The sequence below is a fragment of the Rhinatrema bivittatum genome, chromosome 2 (genome assembly GCF_901001135.1).
Source record: "Rhinatrema bivittatum chromosome 2, aRhiBiv1.1, whole genome shotgun sequence".
Lineage (NCBI taxonomy): Eukaryota > Metazoa > Chordata > Amphibia > Gymnophiona > Rhinatrematidae > Rhinatrema > Rhinatrema bivittatum.
The window spans coordinates 269,469,565-269,495,391 of NC_042616.1; the positions used below are offsets into that span (position 1 = coordinate 269,469,565).

Here is a 25,827-nt window from a genome sequence, read left to right on the forward strand (position 1 = left end):
TCCCCACCCCGAGTTAGTAGGTAGCCCTCCCATAGGGATTCAAATACCTATGTAGGGCATAGGCACTATAGTAAGGCTATCTCTCTCTCTCTTCTCTCTTCTCTCTTCTCTCTCTCTCTCTCTCTCTCTCTCTCTCTCTCTCTGGGACTATCGTGGCCCGCGATGATTGAGGTCCAAAAACTGGCAAATATTGTGCACCACGATGAAAGAATCATCGCACACTGGGAAAACATCGTGTGCAGCGCTAATGTTTTGGCGAAAACATCGCCGCACGCGATGTTTCCCCACCACTGCAGAATGCCCCCTAATGCGTTACCAATGCGATATTGGAAAATGAGGCCCTTAGTCTTGTCAAAACTGTCCTTTTGAATCCATGGAACAAATGATTTCAAAATTCTTTCTTGGAAAATGATATTTCTCATAGCTATTACTTCAGCTTGAAGAGTGAGTAAAAGCCAAGCATTAGTAGTTGAGACTCTTATGCTCAAATATTAAAAGATAGTGATACTAAAGATGCACCCAAGATTTATACCAAAATTAGTTTCTCATTTCCATTTGAATCAATCAATAATCCTTCCTACTATCTTTCTAAAACCTCATGCTAATAAAACAGAACAAACATTTTATAATTGGATTGTAGAAGAGCTATACTGTTTTTATATAATAAAACTTCGTCATTCATCTATTTTGAATCAAATAAACAAGGCTATCCAGTGGGGAAACAAACTTTCATTCTGGTTCTCAGACTGCATCTCATTTTGAGAAGTAAGTATAGACCTTCTAAAAAGACTAAAAGCTCATCAGATGTGGTTGACTACAGCTTCAGTAGCTTTTCATTGATCCGCCTCTCTACAGAACATTTACAACCTGATCCTCTATTCTCTCCTTCATCAAGCATTAATGTTTGGAACAAGAATCTTGCACTGATAGGGCTGGATTTTAATACCTACATGCGGGCGTACATCTGTGCGCGCAACCCAGCGCACACAAATGTATGTCCGATTTTATAACATGCATGTGCAGCCGCACGCATGTTATAAAATCAGTGGTCGGCGCGCGCAAGGGGGTGCACAATTGTGCAACTTGTGCGTGCCGAGCCGTGCTGCCTTCCTTCATTCCCTCCTCCCCCCCCATCTTCCCCTCCCTAACCCGCCTCCCAGCCCTATCTAAAACCCCCCCTAACCGTTATTTTATAAGTTGTGCCTTCCTCCGGGCAGGCTAGGTTGCACGCACTGGCCAACGGCCGGCCCGCAATCCCAGGCACAGCAGCAAATGGCCGCTGTGCCTGGAGGCTCCGGCCCCACCCTCGCCCTGGACCGCCCTGCCCCGCCCATTCCCCGCCCCTTTTTTCAAGCCCCAGGACTTACACGCGGCCCGGGGCTTTACGTGCACCACCAGGCCTTTTGAAAATAGGCCCGGCATGCATAGGGCTTTGAAAATCTGCCCCATAGTGTTTTTAGTCAAGCAGTTCTGAAAAATCTTTTCAAATAATATCTACTACTCTTCAGTCATCCACATCTCCACATTGTATATTTTTTTTATACAGAACAAGGACTTATAATACAACCCTAAGCTTGAGACTCTCCGCATGTGTCTTTTTGTCCTGCTGGTCCACAGACAAAAGTAGTTGCTAACTTGTAACAGGTGTTCTCCATAGATAGCAGGACAGATTGACACAATCCCATCCTCCTTCCCATAAAATTGAGGCTTAGCTAGTGAAAAAACTGAGGAGGCTGAAATGCAGCCAATGCACGGAAACTCACTTGAATGCTCAGAAGGACTTTTTTTCTGAGCTCTGAGATAGCATGTCCAAAGCTGGCACCATGGGAGGATGCCAGCTACTTGTGTGGCTGATTTCTCCTGCTTACAATGTAGAACACCTATTACAGGTGAGCAACTTCACTATTTACTTGGATAAAATGGATGGATTAAAAATGATGCTCAAATGTGATTAAAAACATGAATGGGTTATACAACATGCATACTTTTAGCTTCATTAGAAAGAGATGTTCCTATGGACATTATTATTTATTTATTTAAATAATTTATATACCGGAGGTTCCTGTATAGTATACATATCACCCCGGTTTACAAAGAACAGTAAGTATTGCTAAAATATAGCGGTGTGAACATAGAACATAAAAAAAAGAAGTTTTTACATAGAACAAATCTAAGTAAGCAAGTTTTTACATTGCATAAATTAATTGAAGTAAGCAAATAATGTATGATATTTAACCGTTAATAAACAAGCAGTTAATAAATCAATGAATAACATGGAAAAATATGAAGTCAATATGAGTAAATGTATGTAGTATGTATGAAGTCAGCATGTGTACATTTCTGATTGAAAGGAAAAAAATAATAGATCTGAATAAATCGTTGTGGGCTTGAAAAGACTTTTCTTCGTGTTCTTGGCTCTAGGGGAAAGCTTGATTGAACAGCCAAGTCTTAAGTTTCTTTTTAAATGTAGAGTGGCATGTTTCCAAACGAAGGTCTGGAGGGAGCGAGTTCCAAAGTGATGGGCCAGCTGTGGATAATGCACGTTTCCTCAAAATGGATTTCGCCGGTTGTGTGATTAGTCTGTTTTGATAGGCGCTTCTGGTTGGTTTCACGGATGTGTGAAATTGAATTTGAAATGTTAGGTTGAGAGGTGCGATGTTGTGTAAGGCCTTATGTATCATCATTAAAGATTTGAACTGGATCCTGTATTTAATCGGAAGCCAGTGGAGATGGTGGAGAATTGGGGTGATATGATCTCTTTTTTTGGCATTTGATAGAATTCTTGCAGAGGCGTTCAGGACCATCTGAAGTGGTTTGATGGTGCATGCTGGTAGGCCTAGGAGGAGGGAGTTACAGTAATCCAGCTTTGGGAGTATGATGGCTTGTAAGACCATGCGGAAGTCTCTGTAAAGGAGGAGAGGTTTGAGTTTCTTTAATGTTTGAAGTTTAAAGAAACATTCTTTTGTTGTGTTGTTGACGAATTTGTTGAGGCAGAGTTTGCTGTCTAAGATGACTCCCAGGTCTCTAACTTGTTGCGTGGTGGAGAGCCCTGCGGTGTCCGGATGTTGGTTAGTGGTAGAAAGTGGGGAGGGGGTATAGTTTTCTGGTGCTATGATGAGGATTTCAGTTTGTGTTTTGTTTAGAACCAAGTTGATGCTGGTGAGTAGATTGTTGATAGCTAACAGACATTTATTCCAGAATGATATGGCTTTGTGTAGGGAATCTTCTATAGGGATGAGGATTTGAATATCATCCGCGTATAGGTAATGTCTTAGCTTAAGGTTAGTAAGAAGTTGACAGAGTGGGAGCAGATAAATATTGAAAAGGGTCGGGGAGAGGGATGATCCTTGTGGTACCCCCCTTTTGGATTCGATGGTGTGGACATTTTTAAGTCATGGGATTTAAACAGCACTCATACATTTGATTTTCAAATGTTTATATGCTATTTTGCCCTCCTGTACTGCCAGCACAAACAATAAGTACAAATTGACAGCTGCTTTTAATGCTCATTATTTGCCCTTATCAATTTTCTAAGAGAAACAATGTGGGAATATTTTCATAAAATACACACATTTAGGAGGAGAGATTTTCAAACAGCCCGCATATTTGCAAACTGCATAGGCAATTTTAACATGTGTACTTGACCTAAATTTTCAAAAGAAAACCTCATGAAGACTTTCCCCTTGAAAGTTTGTGTATAGTACATTAGTTAAAAACTGCATGTTTATCCCAGGACAAGCAGGATGTAGTCCTCACATATGGGTGACGTCATTCACGGAGCCCTAATGCGGGAAAACTTCTGGCAAAGTTTCTAGAAGCTTTTAACTGGCAGCCTGGGGCTACTGAGCATGCTCGGCATGCCATGATATTCCCTGCCACAGGGGTCTCACTTCAGTCTTTTTTTTCCGCGCTGCTAACAACATCGTGGTCACAGGAGCCCTGTGAGGTTTTCCTCACAACTTGACAAATTTGCCCATCACGGGTCTCTTTCGCTTTGTCACCAGCCGGTGACAAATACCATATTTTTTGCTAAAGAAAATACCTACTTTCCATCGACGGATGTCGACTGAAAAAACTTCAGGCTTCAAAAAGTGCCCGGCCTGCAACCGTACAATGTCCATAACGGACCCGCATACCGAATGCTTTGGTGCCTTGGCGGAGACCATGACATCGCTGCCTGTTCAAAATCAGGAAATGACGGTAAAAGGCAGAAAACTCCGCCAAGAAAAAATGGCACAAATTTTCCAAATTCAATCAGGGTCTTCACCGACGACTTCCACAAAATCTTCACCGGTAGGCATAACAAAGAAGATACTGATCAAGAAAAGACTTCCAGAGGGTTCGGGGGATGCCTCCTCTCCAACACCCTCCGCATCATCGACAAGGTCGGTATCTGAGCCACGTTCAAAATAAACACAGACGGCATCGATCGATTCCACCGCTTCCGCCGCCGGAGGAACTGATCCCTAAGAAGCAAAGGATTTCCTCTACTTCGGTGCCATCGGTTCTGGAATCGATACCATCTACATCGCAGCAAGTATCAACTTCGACTGACTTGACTGCTTTAATAAACAGATAGTCACTGATGCCTTGCAGCATCAAATTCCGGCGTCATCGCCGATGCCGACCACCGGGTCGATGCCGACCACCGTGTCGATGCCGACAACCCTGTCGATGCCGACGGAATCGTCGATGTCTCTGCCTTCGATACCGGCTTCACAGCCATTGCCGGCGACTCTGCCGATGATGCCGACACCTCAGTCGATGCCGGCAAATATGCCGATGCCAGCGATGACTTCATCGATTCCGCTGATGACTTCTTCGATGACGGTTCCATTTTCATTACAAGCACCATCGATGCCATCGGTTCCTTCACAATTTCCGATGCCTTCTATGCCTGCCAGACCTATTTCATCGATGATTCCAATATCGATGTTCACCTTCATACTTCATCGATGCCACCTATGTCTCAATCGATGTCTCTCTATACAATGGCACCGTCTAAATCACCTGTATCAAGGAAAACATCTTCCACTCAAAAGTCATCGGGGAAATTTAAACACTCTTCATATCCAGCTATCTCCACAGCTCCAGAATTCCACTTCTGAAGCACAATTACATAGCATCCTAACTAAAGGTATCAAGACCTCCTAGCTTCATTGCCCATAGCACCTGGACAAGAAGAGAGGACAGAGAGCAATCACCGGACCCTCAAGATCCCTTACAAGGCCTTCAGGGGTACCTCCACCTCAGAGGCCGGAACCTCCTCAGTATCATCTTCCTACTTCTGATACTTGGTCAGACACGGAATCTGAGCATTCCTCAAAGATTTCTTGTCTGAGGCTTCTCCACCTCAAGCCAAAAAGCAGTCACCTCCAGAGGACCTTTCATTTTCCTCTTTTTACAAGAAATGTCTGAGTCCATACCCTTCCAACTCCAGGCTGAAAAGGATGAGAGGCAGCAGACGCTTGAAATTTTACAATTTGTAGATCCTCCTAAGCACAATCTAGCCATTCCAGTGCACGAAGTGCTATTACAGCTTCAGCAGAGGATATGGGAACATCCATGCACAACCCCTGCTGTAAACAGGAGAGTAGACTCTACTTATCTCGTTCAAGCAGCCCCAGGATTTGAGAAACCTCAACTTCCTCACAATTCCCTGGTTGTGGAATCTGCCAGAAAAAATCCCGCAGATCCAGGACTCATGCCTCAATCCCTCCAGGAAAGGACAGTAGATTTTTAGATTTAATGGGCAGAAAAATCTACCAGGGAGCCATGCTCAACTCAAAATTGCTGCATATCAGCTCTACATGACGCAGCACCAGAGGAATCTCTGGAAACAAATTGAAGAGTTTCTACCTCTCTGCCTCACAACAACAGGAGGCAGCACAACAGATTATCCAAAAGGGTTTGGATGCAGGAAAGCATGAGGTAAGGGCAGCCTATGATGCTTTCGAAACATCATCTAGAACAGCAGCATCCGGCATCAGTGCAAGAAGGTGGGCCTGGCTAAAGGCTTCAGATTTACGCCCTGAAGTCCAGGACAAATTAGTAGACCTTCCCTGTCAGGGAGATAATTTGTTTGGCAAAAGTGCAGGATGCCGTGCCAGCTCCGAGAGCATTCGGAAACATTGAACAACTCTCAACGTTACCTCATGACCCTGCAACTCACATAACTCGCAGACCACCACGTAGAGAGGCTAAACGTCCCTTCTATCGACCGAAGAGATACTATCCTCCGGCCTCTAGGTCAAGACCTCCAAGGTCTCAACAACCGCAACAGAGACAACAACGGTCTGCAAGGCCACACCACCTCCTCAAACAGGTTCTACCTCGGGCTTTTGAAATAAATTTCAGAGCACAAAGCCAATTTCCCAACCCTATCCCACCTTACCAGTTGGAGGGAGAATTTCCCATTTCTACAAAGAATGGACAACAATAACAACCGATCATTGGGTCCTGTCCATATTCATCAAGGCTACCGCCTAGACTTCTTATCTCTCCCTCAGGAGTTTCCACCACAAAACTCCCATCTCAATCACATACCTCAGTTACAAACAGAATTATCTGCTCTTCTGAAGCAAAAGCTGTGGAACACGTACCACACGCTCAGAAGGGAAGAGGATTCTATTCCCGGTATTTCCTAATTCCAAAGAAAACCGGAGGCCTACGTCCCATTCTAGATCTCAGAAATCTCAACAAATTCTTAAGAAAAGAAAAATTCAGGATGGTTTCGCTAGGCACCATGCTTCCACTAATACAAAAGGGAGATTGGCTTTGTTCTCTGGATCTTCAAGATGCATACACACACATTCCTATATTCCCGCCTCATCGCAAGTATCTGCGATTCACAGTAGGACATCAGCATTTCCAATACCGAGTGTTACCATTCGGCCTGGCTTCAGCTCCCAGAGTATTCACCAAATGCCTGGCAGTGATAGCGGGACATTTGCACAAACAAGGTGTTCATGTTTTTCCTTATCTCGACGATTGGCTAATCAAAAGTCAATCACAACAAGGAGCAGTAAATTCTCTGCATTACACATAAATTACTTCACAAGCTGGGATTCCTCATCAATTATCAAAAATCCCACCTGAACCCTTCTATCTACTCCAATTCATAGGAGCAGAATTAAACACAAAGCTTGCACAGGCTTTTCTTCCAGAAGATCGTGCAGTCACACTGTCCCGGTTGGCGTACTCAATTTCCATACAAAACAAGCAACAGCTCATCAGTTATCTTACTAGGCCACATGGCTTCAACGGTTCACGTCACTCCTATGGCGAGACTTGCCATGAGACTAACCCAATGGACTCTTCGATCACAATGGATCCAAGCCATTCAACCACTACATTATCAAATCCAAGTAACCCACCAACTACGCTCTCGCTACAATGGTGGACAATCAAGGACAATTTACGCAAGGGCCTACCCTTCCAAAAACCGGTCCCTCAGATAACATTAACTACAGATGCATCCACCTTGGGGTGGGGAGCTCACATAAACTCTCTTCAAACTCAAGGAACTTGGACAAAACTCGAAGCCACATATCAAATCAATTTTCTGGAACTTCGAGCTATACGTTATGCGCTGCATGCGTTCAAGGACTGCCTTTCACACAAACTGTGCTGATCCAAACAGACAATACGGTAGCCATGTGGTACATCAACAAACAGGGAGGTACGGGCTCGTATCTCCTTTGTCAAGAAGCTGCACAAATTTGGGACTGGGCCTTGAGTCACTCAATGTTCCTACAGGCACTTATCTAGCAGGAATTCAAAATACTAGCAGACCGACTCAGTCGCCAGTTCCAACCACACGAGTGGTCCCTGAATCCCTCGATAGCGACCAAGATATTCCAACGTTGGGGACAACCAACAACAGACCTCTTTGCGTCGCATCTAAATCACAAAGTGGACAACTTCTGTTCTCTACACAAACAGAAGAACCAGCCAGCCAAGGGACACTTTTGCTCGCCCTTGGAACTCAGGCCTACTATATGCATATCCTCCAATACCGCTTATCACCAAGACACTGGTGAAGCTACAACAGGACAAAGGGTCCATGATACTCATAGCCCCATATTGGCCTCGACAAGTATGGTTTCCCACACTGCTAGACCTTTCAGTCAGGGATTCCAATACGTCTGGGAGTAGCTCCCAATCTCATAACTCAGGAACAGGGTCGGTTGCGCCATCCCAACCTTCAATCCCTAACCCTGACAGCATGGATGTTGAAAGCTTGATCTTACAACCACTCAATCTTTCAACTAATGTTTCTCAAGTGCTTATAGCTTCCCGCAAACCTTCCACAAGGAAGAATTATTCTTTCAAATGGGAAACGATTCACTTTGCGGTGCAAGCAAAACAATATTGATCCTTTCACTTGCCCCACTACTGCTCTTCTAGACTATTTGTACCATCTTTCAGACTCTGGTCTTCAAACTTCATCAATCAGAGTACATTTGAGCGCAATCTCAGCTTATCATAACAAGATAGGAGATGCACCTATATCTACACAACCTCTCGTCAGTAGGTTTATGAGAGGTCTAACTCACCTTAAACCACCAATTCGGCCTCCAGCCACACAATGGGACCTAAATCGGGTTTTAACAGCATTGATGCGTTCTCCCTTTGAACCCATACATTCCTGTGATTTTAAATTTCTCACATGGAAGACTATCTTTCTTAAGCCATCACATCAGCTAGGAAGGGTTAGTGAGTTACAAGCACTAGTCACGTATGAACCTTATACAAAGTTCCTACATGACAGAGTGGTACTCCGAACACACCCAAAATTCCTTCCTAAGCTAGTTACAGAGTTCCACTTAAATCAATCCATAGTTCTACCCACATTCTTTCCAAGACCTCATTCTCACCAAGGGGAAAGAGCTTTGCACACTTTGGACTGCAAACATGCGTTATCTTTTTATCTGAATCGCACTACGTCCTCAGAAAATCCAATCAGCTTTTTGTATCTTATGATCCAAATAAGCCAGGTAAAGCAGTGGGAAAGCATACTCTATCCAATTGGCTAGCAGATTGCATACAGTTTTGCTATGAAAAAGCAGGCCTTCCTCTCCAAGGGCGAGTAAAAGGCGCATTCAGTAAGAGCAATGTCAACTTCAGTAGCACATTTTCGTTCAGTGCCAATCATTGACATCTGTAAAGCAGCAACATGGAGTTCTCTTCACACCTTTGCAGCTCATTACTGTTTGGACAAGGAAGGACGACAAGATTCCGCCTATGGACAATCTGTCTTAAGGAACTTGTTTCCAGTTTAATCCCAACTCCTTCTACAACCAACCTGCTGTGATCTTCGGCTGCATCATTTCCTCAAAACGCATTACTGCTACCTCCATGGACAATGACTCAGCCTCTAGCTTGCTAATCACCCCATATGTGAGGACTAGCATCCTGCTTGTCCTGGGATAAAGCAAAATTGCTTACCTTGTAATAGGTGTTATCCCAGGACAGCAGGATGTAGTCCTCACAGAACCCACCTGCCACCCCGCGGAGTTGGGCCTCAGTTTTTTATTAGTTTATTTAGCTAACGCTTATTGCTACATACCAGACTGAAGTGAGACCCCTGTGGCAGGGATAACATGGCATGCCGGGCATGCTCAGTAGCCCCAGGCTGCCAGTTAAAAGCTTCTAGAAACTTTGCCAGAAGTTTTCCCGCATTAGGGCTCCGTGAATGACGTCACCCATATGTGAGGACTACATCCTGCTGTCCTGGGATAACACCTATACAAGGTAAGCAATTTTGCTATACATTTCACCAGCAATTTTGTGCAAGTGAACAAGAGAAGAAAAATAGCATGTGTAGTTTTGAAAATGTCATGTATATGCGCTATTTTCCTTCACTGACTTAAGTATTCCCAAAGGTACATTCCTTTTAATGCAAGAAAAAATATGCACATTGTCAATCCCACACATACTTTAAGCCTCATTTTAACAGGGCAATTTTCAGTAAGGCCAATTTATCTGGATAAATCATCATTTACAAGGGTAAATTGCTTTGAAAATTAGTCCTTCAAACCCCCCACATAATTTGCAACTACTCAGGCTGTTTGAAAATTCCATCTTTATATTGTCTGAATTTATTACATTGATTGTTGGTGATTTATTTTTCTAGTGCTGAATTTTTTGTCATAGAGATAAAATGCAAATAATTTTTTGTTTCAATTTATTAATTCTGGTGACTGATCTGCTGTTGAAGATTAAACAAACAGGCCACATTATTGAGGTAGAAAAAATAATGACACTTACCGAAAAGCAAATAAGAAATATTTTTCAAGAAAAATACAGAAGAGGTAAGTAAACGGTGATTTCTTTTTTATATAGGTAGTCTAAAGCATTTACAGTGACATTTGATTGGAGAAGCTACAAAAAGCAGAGGAAACAAGAATCTTTGAGCTGCGTTTTTAGTCATTCATATATTATCTAGTCTCTTCATCAGGCCAGTTGAACAAGAGAGAAAGAAAAATTGCATCTAAAGAAATGATGGATAGTTGGATTTGTCATTCATAATAGATTTATCAAACTATTACATGTGAAAGAAAAAAGGGTATGTTTTATGGTAATAGCTTATTTATTACAAAGTGTGCTATCTTAGTGCTTTGCATAGGTATTACCGCAGAGAGAGTGCCTTATCCACATCATCTGGTAATGAATTCCAGAGCTTAATTATGCATAGAACGAAAAAGAATTTTCTCCAATTAGTTTTAAATATGCAACTTGAAGGAGCATCCCCTAGTCCTTGTATTTTCTGAAAGAGTAAACAACCAATTTATATTTACTATTCTAGTCTTCTCATGGTTTTATAGACCTCCATCATATCCCCCCCTCAGCTGTCTCTTCTCCAAATTGGACAGCTCTGATCTCTTCTCAAGGGGAATTGTTTGATCCCCTTTATCATTTTTGGTCACCCTTCTCCCATAGGCTATCTTAGTACAGGTATTACTGCAAAGTGTGTTAACTGTTTGGTTATATTATTATTATATTTGTGAGAGAGAGAGAGAGAGAGAGAGAGAGAGAGAGAGAGAGAGAGAGAGAGAGAGAGAGAGAGAGACACACACACACACTCTATCTACAATGCCCTTGTAGTAGGTAGCTATTTATGCTACTCTAGGAGGCCCACCTAGTAACTCGAGGTGAGGCATAGGTAATAGTGTAGAGGTTAGAGGCCAATTTTACATGCGGGAGTGAGACGTACAAACAGAACAGTACACTCTTGTGAAGATTTGATGTTCTTCAGCGTGAGGAAACTCACACAATGATGAGATTTGTACAATGTTCTCTCAACCTAGCTTGATGTTACCCAGGTAGTGAGTCCCTCTCTCTCTCTCTCTTTCTCTCTCTCTCTCTCTCAATGCATGTGAAAATGCCATAACATGAGTTGGAAAATAACACCCTTTGTTTGCTTTTTTAACCACCGCAGCCCACTGAGCTGACGTACGAACGGAACAGTACACTCTTGTGAAGAGTTGAGGTCCTTCGGAGTGAGGAAACTCAACCAAAGATGAGATTTGTACAATGTTCTCTATCTAACTTGATGGACTCTCTTCCTGGGTAACATCTAGCTAGGTTAAGAGAACATTGTACAAATCTCATCTTTGGTTGAGTTTCCTCACTCCGAAGGACCTCAAATCTTCACAAGAGTGTACTGTTCTGTTCGTACATCTCACTCCAAATGTCAAAGTGGCCCCTAACCCCTACACTAATACCTAAACTTCACCTCAAGTAACTAGATGGGCCTCATATAGAGGTATAAATATCTAAATACTATAAGGGCCTTATAGCTAGTCAATCAGTCTCTCTCTTTCTCTCTCCTAAAAACACTATTTGCAAAAACATCACAAAGTATGATAAAGCCATGTTACACAGCTAAATGAAAAAAGTGTAATTAAAACTGTGCAATATGACATTGCCAGCCCAGAAATCCTTCCCTTTTCTAAATTAGCATTGCACTATGTGTTAAGGTGTTTTCGCATGCGAAAAGCCCAGAATGCAGCTTGGAAAATAATCCCCTTAGTTTGTTGAGTTAATAGACTTCATAGCATAGTTCTGGAATTTCATTCTAGGGACAATGTTCAGTACCATAGGCACCTCCTGACTTGTGGGACTATGTAATAAACTTCAGCATGTAATTAAGGTACCTGTATGTTTGTTTGTTTATTTATTTATTTATTTATTTAAAACTTTTCTAAACTGTCATTCATTGGAATATCACATCGGTTTATATTGAAACAGGGGTAACTTTAAACTTTTGGAAGAGGAATTAGAAATTACATGTAACAAAGGGGAACTGGAACTGGGGGTAAAAGGGCTAGCATGGCAGAGTCAAGTAAAGGAGAGGAATGTTAGCCATAAAGAACATTAACGAGTATTTACAATATAGCCAAGCTGTAGAGTATTTACAGGGGTGAGTTTACAATTTGTGGTGAATATATAAGGAGAAATCAATTGCAGGATAAAGGATAAGGGGTGCAGAGGCAGACCTTAAGCAGGTGGGGGGAGAGGGGCGGGAATGTGGTACTTAGTTGAAGTGAGGCAAATTTAGTTTGGAGGGTGCAGGGTGAAGGGATATAAAGAGATAGGGGTAGCTATGGCATAGGAGAGGCGAGGTTAGGTAAATGCTTGTGAGAAAAGCCAGGTTTTTAGTTTTTTTTTGGGGGCAGGTAGGGGGCATTAAATTCCAAAAGGTTGGTCCGGCAATGGAGAGGGCCCGTTCTTTCGTGGTTATGTGATGGGTGAGTTTGGGGGGTGGGGGAAATGTAGAGGATTCCTTTATAGGCGGTTCTGGTAGGTCGGGTGTGATGAGTGATAGTGTAGGGAGTTTCTAGCCATTGGATGTTTTGGTTATGTAGTGTTTTATGGATAATAGTGAGACTCTTGTGAAGGATTCTAAAATGTATTGGGAGCCAGTGGAGGTCCATGAGTATGGGGTTAATGTAATCTCTTCTGTGGGTTTTGGTGAGGATTCTGGCCACAGCGTTTTGGAGCATTTGGAGAGGTTTGATTGAAATTGCAGGAGGCCTAGGAGGAGGGTATTGCAATAGTCGATTCTGGTGAAAAGTAAGGCTTGGAGGACCGTGCGAAAGTTGTAGGAATGGTGGAGGGCTCGTAATTTTTTTAGAACATGGAGTTTGTGGAAACAGTCCTTCGTGGTGGTGTTAATGAATTTTTTTAGGTTCAGATGGTTGTCTATGGTGACTCCTAGGTCTCTGACATATTGGAGTCGGGTTGAGGAAGTCGAGTCGGGTTGAGGAAGGTTTGTGATGGTCAGGTAAGATGATTAGGAGTTCGGTTTTGGCTGTGTTGAGAGCAAGGTTGAGACTGGTAAGAAGGCGGTTGACTGAGGTGAGGCAGTTCTCCCAAATCTTGAGGGATTTGGGATAGATTCTGTAATGGGGATGACGATTTGGACATTGTCCGCATAGATATTGTGGGTAAGGCCTTGGTCGGTGAGGAGTTAGCATAGGGGGAGGAGGTAGATGTTGAATAGTGTAGGGGAGAGGGAGGAACCTTGGGGGACTCCTCTTGTAAGGTTAGAGTTAGATTCTTTGTTACCTATTCTAACCTTGTAGATTCTATTGTTGAGGTAGGATTCAAACCACCTAAGGGCAGCTCCTGTGATGCCGATGTCAGAGAGTCGATCTAGTAAGATATTGTGATTGATGGTGTCAAATGCTGAAGAGGTGTCAAGTAAGGCAAGGATGAAAGATTGGCCCTTGTCTAATCCTTTGAGGAGAGTGTCTGTGAGTGAAATAAGTAGTGTTTCGGTATTGAAGAATTTATGGAAGCCGAATTGGGAAGGGAATAGGAGGTTATTTTTTTCAAGATGATCAGTGAGTTGGAGATTCACTACTCTTTCCAGGAGTTTTGCTATGAAAGAGAGGTTGGAGATTGGCTTGAAGTTAGCTAGGTTTGAGGGGTCAAGGTTGGGTTTCTTCAGAATGGGTTTAAGGATGGCTTGTTTCAGTGCATCGGGAACATATCCATGGGTGAGTGAGCAACTGATCATTTTGGCTAGGGGATGAGAGATTATGTTAGGGATGGTTAGTAGAGATTTCGAGGGATAGTATTGGCAGGGTGGGAAGAGGGCTTCATTTTCTTTAGGAAGGATTCAATTTCAGAGGAGGAGGTTGTTTTGAAGGATTCGAGAGTGGATTCAGGAGTGGCTTTGGAGTTTGTGGTGGTGGTGTTGAAGTGTGGGGAGAGTGGAATAAATCTTAAGAGAAGCTTGGAGATTTTGTCTTGGAAAAAGAGCGCTAATTCGTCGCATTTGGATTTGGCTTCATTATCAGATATAAGTGGAGGGGCCGTTTTGTGAGATTGGAGACTAATGAAAAGAGGGCTTTAGCATTATATTGAAAATTATAGATTTTAAGAGCATAGAAGTCTATTTTTGTTTTTGTGTGGACATTCTGTAGGTGTGGAGGGATGATTTGTAGGCAGTGTTACCACCAAGGCTGCTTTGCAGCTGCCTCACCACCAGAGGTCCCCCACGAGCATGCTCTCCTGGCTGGCCCTGTCCTCTCTCCCTGTCTATTCTATATCCCAGACTTCCTTTATTACCCTGCCTAGCAGTTCCCCCGGTGCTTCGGCATCGAGCTCGTCTGGGCTCCCTGCTCTAGCCTCTTTGCTGTGTGTGGCCTTCGGGCCTTCTGCCTTGCCTTGCTGTGTGTGGCCTTCGGGCCTTCTGCCTTGCCTTGCTGTGTGTGGCCCTTGGGCCTTCTGCCTTGTCTTGCTTTGCTGTGTGTGTGTGGCCTTCTGCCTTGTCTTGCCTTGCTGCGTGTGTGTGGCCTTCGGGCCTTCTGCCTTGCCATGCCTTGCTGCGTGTGTGTGGCCTTCAGGCCTTCTGCCTTGCCTTGCCTTGCTGCATGTGTGTGGCCTTCAGGCCTTCTGCCTTGCCTTGCTGCGTGTGTGTGGCCTTCGGGCCTTCTGCCTTGCCTTGCCTTGCTGCGTGTGTGTGTGACCTTCGGGTCTTCTGCCTTGCCTTGCTGTGTGTGTGTGGCCTTCGGGTTTCCCGCCTTGCTGTGTGTGTGTGGCCTCCGGGCTCTCTGCCTTGCCCTGCTGCCTTCGGGCTCTCTGCCTTGCTTGCTGCCGTCAGGCTTCCTGTCTTGTCCTATTGTCGTCAGGCTTCCTGTCTTGCCCTACTGCCATCAGGCTTCCTGTCTTGCCCTACTGCCATCAGGCTTCCTGCCTTACCCCGCTGCCTTCGGGCTTATGTGTTTCATGTTCAGTGTTAGTGCTGTCCTGGTTTGTCTGTCTAGTTCGTTCTCAGTCTTATTTCCCTGGGTTCCCTCAGTCCAGTCACTTATATCTCCAGTCAGTAACACTCTTACCCGCACGCTTCCTGAATTCATCCTTACCAGCACTCAGTTCCAGTTTTCTGTTCACCTTTACCTGCATTCACGTTCATTCATACCTCCATGCAGTTCCAGTATGTCAAGTTCACTCTTACCTTCATGCACCTGGTATCAGATTCCTCCAGCCTGTATTGGACTCTCTCTAGCCAGTTCCCACCTTCACAGTTCCCCGCTAGTTTCCGCTTCCTGCCTGCTCCTGCCAGCAGCTAGCCACTACTGCATCCCTGTCTCCCTCCTCCCTGAGACACCCCTGTAGGTGGTGACCACTACACCTACCAGCGCCCATTCGTAACAGGCAGCCAGCGAGGGGGTGGAGGGGTTTTTGTGCCATTTCTTTTCTTTTGATCTTAGTTCCTGTTTGAGTTTTTTTTTTAGTTTGGATGTGAACCATGGTTTTTTTGTATTTCGGGTGGGGTTTAGTTTAAAGGACTTTAATGGACAGATGTTGTTGGTTATGTTATTCCAAGAGGAGAGGGCTGAATCCGGGCTGGATAGGTCTAGATTATCAATGGCAACTGTGAGGGAGAGAATTAGATCTTCCTTGTTACAAGGTTTTCAAAAGTATATAGTGTTTTTGTGTGTGGGAGGAGGGTTAGTATGTTTTTTTATGGTGAGGTTAGTTTTTATGAGTGTGTGGTCTGACCAGGAGACTGGGGTGCAGGATGGTGTGTCGGCCGAGAGGAGGGGTGAGTTAATGAAAATTAAATTGAGGGTGTGGCATTGACAGAAGAAAGAAAGGCTTCACAAATGGGAGGTAGGGGGTGGTATCGACATGGAGGTTGAAATTCCCTAAGATAATGGTTGGGATGTCCCACTCTAAATTCTCAGCTAAGAATTCGATGAGGGGTGAGGAGTTATTATCAAGAAGGCCTGGAGGGGTATAGCTTAGTCAGACTTGAAGTAAGGTTGATTTAAAGAGTCCGATTTCAAATTTAGGGGGTGAGTGTATGGACAGTGGGATTAGTCCGAGTTCCTTTTTGGAGGCCAGAAGTAGGCCACCACCTCTTTGTTTTTTGCCTAGGTAGCGAGACAATGTCGTGGATTTGTGTGGAAGTTGGTTCAGGAGGACTAAATCGGTGGGTTTGAACCATGTTTCCATTATAGCACATATGTCAGATTGGGTATCGAGTAGGAGGTCGTTAAGGATGGGGATCTTTTTTGTTAGGGATTAGGAGTTATGTAAGAGAGAATGGGTGGTGAGGCTGAGGAATTGGGTAAGTGGGGATATCATGATGGGCAATAGTGATCTGGAGAGTGGAGTGGTTATTTCAAAATGTTTGTGGTGGTGTGGGAGGTGCTTGAGGGTGGGAATAGGGAAGGTTTGCATGTCTGATTGGTGATTGGAGATCAAGTGGAATGGTGTTTGAGAGAATTTGGAGACCGGGTTTAGGTAGATAAGGGAAGGAACAGAGTGATTAGGAGAGGAGGTATGTGGAATGCTGCACGGAAGCGAGAGGATGAGGGGGGGGTTGTCTTTTGGACTAAGCTAATTGCGGCAGGGGAGAAGGATCAGGGTGAGGAGGGGTACCAGGTAGGAAGGGTCTGCAAAAAAGGGGGCAGCACAAAGGGGAGCAGCAAGGGGCAGGCCCCTTGTTCACGCTCCTTAGTCGCATGGCACCGCAGGATGGATCGGCAATTTAAAGACCTCAGGGGTTAGTTTTAGATGAGTTTACCCAATCAGGACATGATCGCTGATTGGGTAAGGCGATGTGGAAGAGGTGGGTGGAAGGCTGAGTTTGCGTCGGGCGGGCGAGCTGCCTCATGCATGGTGGACTGATTCCAGAGACGATCAGGAGGGCCTCGGGAGACGGTAGGGTAAGCCTCGGGCGGCTTCTGCTGGAGGGGAGGTCAGTGGCGGGCGGGGAGCACACGAGAAGGGGCTCGGACGGCTCACAGGTGTGGTTTAATGGATCTGTCTGAGCATGCAATGGATCTGTCTGAGCATGCAAAATGACCATGTCCATACTTGCAAATGAAGAAGCATCACATGCAAATGAATATTTAGCATAAGCAAAGTAAATAATGTGGTTTTCTCATCCTCCTTGCTATTTATCAAGCACTTGCTAATGGCACATTGTTTGTTTATTTAATACATGGGGCCAGATGATAACTCCCTAATTTGCATGCTATTGAGAGTGCTCAGCTAACTACAATCAGAGGGTCTGAAATATGAAGGCCATGGCCAAGAGATTATACTGTAAAACAGTAAGAAGCAAACAAGAGGTATACCCAACAGAATAGGAAACAGATTGAGTAAGGTCATCCAGTTCATGTTGGTGGGGTTGTGGTTCTAGAGCAGGGGTGAAGAACCTCTGGTTCTCAAGGGCCACACAGTGGTCAAATTGTCAGACTATCTCATGTGAATATGTATGAGATATGTATATTAGAAGCAGTGCATGCAAATCTCTCACTATTCATTTGGGACAAAATCTGATATATGGACACTGAGGACTAGATTTTACCCAACACTGTTCTGGAAGTACTTTCTATTATGTGTGGTGGACCGCTCTCATGATCAAAATCTACTAGCTTGAGGTAACCACCTGCATTTATTACATAACTAGGTGTGAACTACCTTATGACTCCCTAATAGTACTGCTTGGTCTGAATATATTCCCTCAATCTAAGAGGAGATGCTCTCTTAATAGTACATTTCCTAGTGATAGCCAGACAAAATGTGGCTAGCTGCAGGAACTCACAGGACAAATCCTCAACTGAATAGTGGCTCCAGCAGGTGTGGAAAGTGTTTGCTATGGAATAGCTTATGTATATGTAAGAGATATATATCAGAATGTTGTTAGGATATGGGATTCATCCCTAGATTTGCAAGGAGTGGTCATGTGACTCTCTGAGTTACCCACACAACTTCAGCCATCTAATATAAAAAACACGAGAATCTGAGTCTACTTTTACTTTTATTGATCATTTTGGAATAATTGCTTCTTTTATTATCACTAATAATCTGTGCCTTTGTTGATACCATGTTAAAGTGTATAGCAGTTTCCTTTTGTGAAAACACCTTTGTCCATGGACAAGGAGGACAGTAATCAGCTACACAAGTGAGTGATGTCATCCAACAGTGCTGAGATGGAAACTTCTCAAAGCTCAGAAAAGCCAAGAAGGATTTTCTGAGCATGTGTAGGCATTCCTGGTCACCTGATGCCATGGGAGTTCCCTCAGTCTTTCTTCCATTCGTCAAACTTGTTTTTTCTTTTCTGTTCTGCAGTCTATTTTATTTTCATATTTTTTCATAAGTCTCTAAAAATAAAATACTTTTTTTTTCAAATATTTCTTCCTCTGCACTCAGGCAGGTCAACCCACACCAGTGGATTATGCATTCCTACCAGCAGATGGAGACAGAGTAAAACTGACTTGCTGACACTGCTGACATATAGCCGTACTTCATCATCATCAGCCTGTCTGTATTCTCACAGGACAAGCAGAATGGTAGTCCTCACATATGGGTGACATCATCAGGATGGAGCCCAATCACGAAACACTTTTGTCAAAGTTTCTAGAACTTTGACTGGCACCTACCAGGCATGCCCAGCAATGCACTGACCCTGCATCCAGCAGGGGTCCCCCTTCAGTCTTTTTTCCGTGCAGCAGTAGCCATGCGGGTTAAGGAGATCTTGAGATTCCTGACAGGAATTTTCCTCATGGAACTTCTTTCAAAAATTTCAAAAATATTCTACCCCATAGGGGTCCCCCTATCGTTATCTGTACTCTGCGGTAAAAAGGTAAGATTTTACCCTTGTTGCAGTCTATTCCTGTTGAGTTATCCCTTCGGGGCCTACTGGCCATCGACCGCACCGCGGCTAAATTTTTGACGGAGTCATGGCATCGGGTTTTTGTCAGTGCCTCGACTGTATTCGAACAATGTCCATCACTGACCTGCACGGGGTCTGCATTATGTGTTTGGGGTCCGACCACGATGTCCTAACGCACCAAATGTGCCCAAATGACATCGAAGGGCCATAAGGCTCGTTTAGAGAAAATGCAGTTTCTCTTTCAGTCAAAAACCCCGACTCCATCGATAGCTTCGACTTCGTCCGAGCCGGCACCATCAACCTCTCACCAGCACCAAGACACCGCTGCTGCCCGACCGACGTCAATGATTCCAAAGGTGTTGATTCCCTCCTCTAGAAAAGGACCGAGGAGATCATCTTGAAAGACATCAACACTGTCATTGCAAGGCTCAGTCCACCGATCCAGGCAAGCCCTTGGCATCGACGTCGACAGAGCCACTGACAAAGAAGCCCCATCCAGAAAAGGCCCCATCCTCTTCTGTGACCGGGTCACTGAGGCATTCCCCAACCTCAGTGGTGCCGGGATCCACGATTCCACCTTCACCGGTGGACCATCCGGGTACGCCAGTGCTGCCTTCTACTCCAGAGCTGGGGTTCCACGCCCCAGGCTTCCACGAGGAATTGGATCGGATGATCCAAGAGGCCATCAGTAAAGCACTTCAGGGCTTCCAACCTCCATTGATGCCGGTACCAGTTCCCGAGCCGGTCACCAATCCAATTCCCGTAGCGCTTGCACCGCTACTGGGTAGACCGGATGCATTGATTGGTGCCCTACCACCGATGGAACCGAGAGCACCAGTGGGTCCGGTGCCTTCCATACCAATTCCATTATCATCGGATGATGAGGAAACACCGATACCCATTCTACCGTCTGAGATTTTACCACCGACTCGTCCATCGATGTCACCAACCCCTTCGGTGCCTCCATCGATGCCGTCGGTTCCTCCATCAATGCCCTCAGTGCCTCCATCAATGCTGTCGATGCCTCCTTCGATGCCATCGGTGCCTCCATCAATGCCGTCGGTGCCACCTCCGATGCCACCGATGCCTAGGCCTGGTCCTTCAGGATTAGCACCTTTTCTCCCCACTGGAGACCCACTAGGTGCTGGAGATCAGCCTTATGATCCTTGAACCGATGATTTGTCCCAACATACAGATGATCTACCATCAGAGCCCTCTCCCCCAAATGAAAGATGATGTTCTCCACCAGAAGATCTGTCTTTTATTAATTTCTGTAGCAACGGCAATGAAGACACCTCAGACAGTATTCATGGTGAAGCGTCTTCCCGGCTTCTGGGAAGCCTCTCCTTTTATTGTAAATGATTACATAGCATTTCATATGATACATACGTCACATATTTTCCTGCTACAATGTTTTCCACCATAAGTGTTTATGCTGACCTTTTACTAGGTAGGCGCAAGTGGGCAGTAGGTGCAAGCGGTCAGCCTGCAGGCAGGGAGGGGGGAGGTCATTAGCTGGTCATGAGGCAGTTGTACTGAACTATCTAGGTGTGAAAGGCAAGTAGGTCATGAGCTGTTCTGGGGGTTGCAAAAGCTTGCACTAGATATGTTTTGCTGCAGACTGACTTCCTGTTAGCTGGCGACAGGAAATCTGTTTATTTGCTAAAGCTTACTGCGGTCGGAGCATGACATTTTCTTTACACTAAGCGTAGGCCCAAGGAAAAACAGTTAGACGTGGCAATGGAGTTTTTTCTCTGACGTGGTTTTCCAGCAGCTAGAAAAGCCAAACTCCTAACCCCTACATCTCGTCTTTCCTTTTTTTTAATTTTTATTTTAAGCAAACATAACGAACATCTCTGTATCCAGGCCGAGATTGAGGTTTTAGAATGGATATGAGATGGGGTATGCATCGAACGCAGCAAGCCAAACAAACAAGGAAGCCTATCATAAGGAATGCAACAGGAAGGAGTCGTGTGATACCACCGATATTAGGAAGCCAGGACCATAGCCAGTCCCAGGGGGATGCCGGTGTTCTATCTGAGGGTGGCGCTTCTGCAATCATAGCCTCTATCTGCTCTATGGTATGTGCGAGATTTGCTTTATAATCTGATATGTATATACAGCAATGAGAATAGTCTTTCTGAGACCTGGAGCCAGGAGATGTTGTGAAATTGTGCATGTGTTCAGTGATGGTTGCATTAAGGAAGTAGTATTTTCTAGACATGATGTGGTGTAGAATGAATGTTTGATTGCAATATGGGTATTTCCCTACCCTGAGCCCTGTGATACTGTAATTATTATATTCCAACAAAAACAGCATTCATTTGTACCCTACTATTCAAATGCATTACTGTGTAATTGACTGGTGAATTTATAAAAGACCCTTGTGTAAGTCCATGGGTAATTAGTCCATCCTGATAGGTTAAAAGACTGCATGCATCAATAGTCCTTCTCTGGAATGAGCTGGCATGTGCATGCAAACCCAGCAATCTGTTTGGTTCAATAGTTGTGATAAAGTCTATGCATCGGTAATGTACATATTGGATTGTCAATAGTTCTTGTTCAGACATCGCCATGGCAGGAGAGATGAAGCTAAATATGAGTACACAGAACACAATTGTTAATGAGTTGGCATTCAGGCAAGAAAAGGCAGCTAATAAGAAGTTCTCTGGAGTTTTCTCAAAGCCTTGCTGTTCCAAGAGTTGTGCAGATTGGTGGGATAGGGCTTTGATCTATTTCCAGGTCATCATGGGCTGCTTTTTGCGGGGAGTCCGGTCTCTGACCGTCTGTGGGTTGTGGAGGTTCAGGGAGAAGTTTGGGATCGGGTTTTGTGGATCCAGATGCCTTTCCATCTTTCCACGGCTTCATATAACGGATTGGCACCCAAATTGGATCTGTGGGAGAAAGCATAGTAGCATGCCCGGGAAAGGGACCATGCCAGACAGTATTAGGTAATACAAAACTGACGGTTGTGGGTGACTAACTTTAGTCCCATAATGATTATCCGCGGCTGTGGTCTGATTTGAATTTGATATATTTAGATGATTTAAAGTGAACAATACTTTGTTCAGCCAGTCCTGTTTAGGGGGAAGTCCAATGGCATTTCCCGCTTTCTGTTTGTTTGTGTGTGTATGCTCCAGGAAGAGAAGAAGCAACAGTACAAACATACTGGCTATCAGAAATAATGTTTAAATCAGCATTGATAAAAATTGCAAAGGTAGAATGACTGCAGCTAGTTCTGTTTTTTGCGCTGACTGCTGCAGCAAGATTAATAAAATTTAATGATGTCATAGTCAATCTTACAGCAAGGCGTATCAATTTTTCATTCATCAAGGCTTAAATTGTGATATGTGTTTCTTGTGACGTCGGGTACCTAATATAGGAAAAAACTGAAATTCAAATTAATGAGAATAGTTCATCACGACTATAACTTTACTATTACTAATCTTATATAATGTTTTCCCACTTTGTTATTAAAAAACAATGAAGCATCAGCTTAAGTGTCAGAGCAAGATGTAACAGAAATAAAATTAGATCAAAAGATCAAAAATCAAAAAGATGTGTAAGAAATGTTTTTGAAAAATTGTTAAAATAAGCTGCAAAGTAAAGCGTTCATCTTCACATCTCTCATGACAGGAAGACTGTCAATCTGGAAAATATTAAATTCTGGTACACTGCAAAAAATTATTAAGGTAATGATTAACGTGAAATTGTTACGTTTTTAACCTTGGAGAATCAATTCTATTATACCATTTAATAAAAGCAATTTGGATTTGCAAGAAAAGACTTGGGAGGGATTGCTTTAGATGTAGCAACCTCTATTAGTAAAAATTAAAGGTTCAGAATTCTGAATAAAACTAGTATTCAAAGAATTATTAAGATAACAAAAAAACAATATGGTATATCTGGTAGTAACATCTGGTAGAATAACACAGTGCCTCCTAGTGGATGCACTATCATCACTGTATAGATGTTAACCTGGAATAAATTCAATCAATAAGATTCTGAGCTAAAGTGTAATGTGCAATACTAAGTAATTAGAATAATTAGAACTTAAACATCAAACAGTTAATTATCAAATGAGTAGAGCTTAAATATGCTCCGTTTAAACAAAAGTAACTCTTTTTTTTTTTCTTATTTCCGTTCGCCGCACAAGTCACTGACAAAAATCATACCTATAAGCAGTGCTGTGCCTTTTACCACAACCCTTACTTCCGCTCAGCACTGAACTGACAGAAGCAGTTCCTAGAACAGTGCTTTCACGCTAAAGCAACTCTTGCTTCCCTAAGAGTCAGTTTAACTCTGTGGTTAAAATGTCCTTTCAGATTGTAAATTTTAACACTAGTAAATGTCTTTGTCAGTAACCTCAATTCAGTATTAAAGAAGTTTGAAAGCATTAAAAAGTTTTAGTTTTGAAGCTTGAGGGAAAATAGATTTGGATCAGCAGAAGATCTGATCTGTCTCGCGTCCCGTTTGAAAGCTTCAGCGCACAGTTAAAGAAATGTATCGGATATATACAAATACAGAATTAGGGAGATAAACTGCAGTACTAAGTTCAGTTTTTTTCTTTTCAAAAGTTCTCCCTCCCCCACAGGAGTTAACAACAGAGGAAAGGGAACTCCATTCATGAATCAATAGCCAGATTCTATCCTAATCTACTTTGTCCTAAAAACAATACTAATTCTGTGCACTATTAATGTAACCAATAGCTATGAAATATAAGGTTCAGAGTAACGAGGCCATTTTAAATGTGGTACATGAAATTTACAGTGTCTTGGCCAAATTTCAACACAGTTGTAACATACATTGAATCTTTTTTGATGTGTGAGGGGCCCCTGTCATTTCCTGTAGGGAAATGTGTTTTAAATACGTATGTTTTGTTTATTCTGGTTTCCAATAGAGCATTGTACTGTCTTATTAAATCATTTCTCTCACATTGGAACCATTCTTGCTTATAACGCTGCTGAGATATTAGGAATGCCTGGCCCAAGGTCATATATGCTAATTTCTTGGAAGACCTGGGGGCATAATTACGGCAGTCTGGTCGGTGTTCGATTCAATTGTTGTCAGGTATCCCTCCAGAGGACAGACTCTCCTTTGTGGGCTTAAGGCAAGCGTCCATCCATGAAACGAATCAACCCAAATGGTGACATAAAAAAATGAACGTTCTAATTTGGCAACTTGTGCTGCTGGAGGACCAGCGACAGGCGAAGGTACAGTGACTTTTTCAACTTCCTCACTACTCTCCGTGCTTTCCTCAACATTCTCAAGGAAAATAGGCATGGATTGGAGGCAAGGGTTAGGTGACAGGTCAGGAGGTTCAGGAATCAGTGACAATTCAGGAAGCTCAGGAGGCAGTGACAGCTCAGGATACAGGGAATTTATGGGTGGTGAAAGAGCTTGAGGGTAAGGCGGAGAGAGGCTAGCTTCTCTGATTTCAGTGTCTTTAGTTTCCTGAGGTTTTTTCTCTAAGGTGAACGCAGAGGAAACCACGGGAGCCGTGGTTGGGGACTGTGCCTTGTGAGTGTGTGTTCCCAGATGTTCTATGGATTCATATTCTGTCCTCCCTAGTTCATTAGTCCTTTCTGTAATGAGAAAGACTTGAAGTCCTTCTAATAATTCTTCTCCTGTAAGATTTTCTTTTTGTTGTTTCTGGAGAAAACCCTTGCAAATTGCACCACACTGGCCAGGTTGTGGTTCAATTGTGCCTAGGGCCTGTTTTTCTGAATCAGGCTGGGAGGTCTGAATGGGCTGCATCATGGGTTCTGGCATGGGAAGCTGAGGATACAGCGAAGTTGCTGTTCCTGAGGGATTTTGCAAATCTGATGAGGGATGAGTATGTGTACTAGCTGTGCTGATGGACAGTCTGTCTGCTTCTTTACTGTCTGTTTCTAAGGGCACATGAACTAAAACTGGTGCCTTGAGATTTTTAGTCCTGATGTGTTCTAGAGCCTCTGTACATTTTTGCCAAAGCAATAACTGCCGTATGGGAGCTCGTGGAGATGTATGCAGACTGTTACCTATCTGGATCCAGTCTTCTACATTCAGAGTTCCTGATTCGGGGTACCAAGGACAACGACAAGCTATTTCTCTTATCAATTTTTCCATGTCCCCCAATTTGATATGTACTATTTCTCCCTTGGTGACTAAATAATGATTCTTCACTAATTTTTTCAATTCTTCCGCATGACTTCTATGCTGAGTTGAAATCTTACCTCCCATACTCACGAATGTTTGGGAACAAACTCGCTGAATAAATACTTACGACTGTGGGAACGGGTCTGTTGTTGGGAGCAAACTCGCTGAGAGAAAAAAATACTTACGTTTGCAGGAGCGAGTTTTGCTGTTTTACGATGCGCATCTAGGCTTTCTGTCCAGCCGGATGAGCAGGGAGTTGTCACGTCTCGGGTCACTCCTTGGATCAAGACTTAAATCACGTCGGGCTCACCAGATGTAGCAACGGCAATGAAGACACCTCAGACAGTATTCATGGTGAAGCTTCTTCCCGGCTTCTGGGAAGCCTCTCCTTTTATTGTAAATGATTACATAGCATTTCATATGATACATACGTCACATATTTTCCTGCTACAATGTTTTCCACCATAAGTGTTTATGCTGACCTTTTACTAGGTAGGCGCAAGTGGGCAGTAGGTGCAAGCGGTCAGCCTGCAGGCAGGGAG

General features: G+C 43.7%; 1 protein-coding gene across 1 annotated transcript in view; it reads left to right on the forward strand.

The window, feature by feature from the left end:
* Positions 1–10,251: 10,251 nt before the first annotated feature.
* The window catches only part of LOC115083268 (thioredoxin domain-containing protein 3-like), a 218,737-nt gene continuing 203,161 nt past the window's right edge, over positions 10,252–25,827 (forward strand). Inside the window, exon 1 of the mRNA XM_029587076.1 lies at positions 10,252–10,316. The gene's annotated coding sequence lies outside the window, so the exon portion shown is untranslated. The remainder of the gene's footprint in view (positions 10,317–25,827) is intronic.